Below are 930 nucleotides of genomic sequence, written 5' to 3'. Positions count from 1 at the left end.
GACCCAGAAGAGGATAGTCAGAGAAGCTCTCAACACACAGGGGTTTGCCAGGAACCATGTCTATGATGGCAGCATCACCAGACTTCAAGAATTTTGGGCCATCAGAAACGCAGTCAATCTTCTCTTTGAGCTCAGCAAATTTGCAATCCATGTGAGCCGTGTGACAATCCAGCACAGGTGCATCGCCAGCAGTGATTTGGCCTGGATGATTCAGGATGATCACCTGAGCAATGAAGCCAGCTGCTGCCATTGGTGGGTCATTTTTGCTGTCACCAGCCACATTGCCACAACGAACATCTTTGACAGAAATGTTTTTGACATTGAAGCCTACATTATCCCCAGGCAGAGCTTCACACAAAGCTCCCTGGTGCATTTCAACAGACTTCACTTCAATGGTAACATGACTGGAGCCAATGTGACCACCATGCCTGGTTTGAGAAACCAGTCTCCACTCTACCCACCAGGACAGTGCCAATACCACCAATTTTGTAGTCATCCTGGAGAGACAGATGCAGGTGCTTGTCAGTTGGACAAGTTGGTGGCAGGATGCAATCCAGAGCTTCAAATAGCATGGTTCCACTGGCACCACCATCCGTATGGGTGATTTTCCATCCCTTGAACCAAAGCATGTTAGCACTTGGCTCCAGCATGCTGTCACCATTCCAACCTACTGTGTCAGGGTTGTAGACAATCTTCTTAAAGTAGGTGCTGACTTACTTAACAATTTCCTCATATCTCTTCTGGCTATATGGTGGCTCAGTGGGATCCATTTTATCCATTTAACACCAACAATTAGTAGTTTCACACCCGATGTGTAAGCCAGAGGACATCCTCACAGGTCTGTGCATTCTTGGATATGCCAGCTTCAAATTCACCAACACCAGCAGCAACAATCACGGCAGCACAATCAGCCTGCGATGTTCCTATAAT

At 47.2% G+C, this 930-nt stretch overlaps 1 pseudogene; it reads right to left on the bottom strand.

The window, feature by feature from the left end:
* Positions 1-3: 3 nt before the first annotated feature.
* LOC103212413 overlaps positions 4-930 on the bottom strand; it is a 209394-nt pseudogene continuing 208467 nt past the window's right edge.

The sequence above is a fragment of the Orycteropus afer genome, unplaced genomic scaffold (assembly GCF_000298275.1).
Source record: "Orycteropus afer afer isolate SDZICR_OR568_19922 unplaced genomic scaffold, OryAfe1.0 scaffold00956, whole genome shotgun sequence".
NCBI lineage: Eukaryota > Metazoa > Chordata > Mammalia > Tubulidentata > Orycteropodidae > Orycteropus > Orycteropus afer.
Note: the sequence above shows the minus strand (reverse complement) of the source record. Positions and strands in the feature narration are given on the sequence as shown.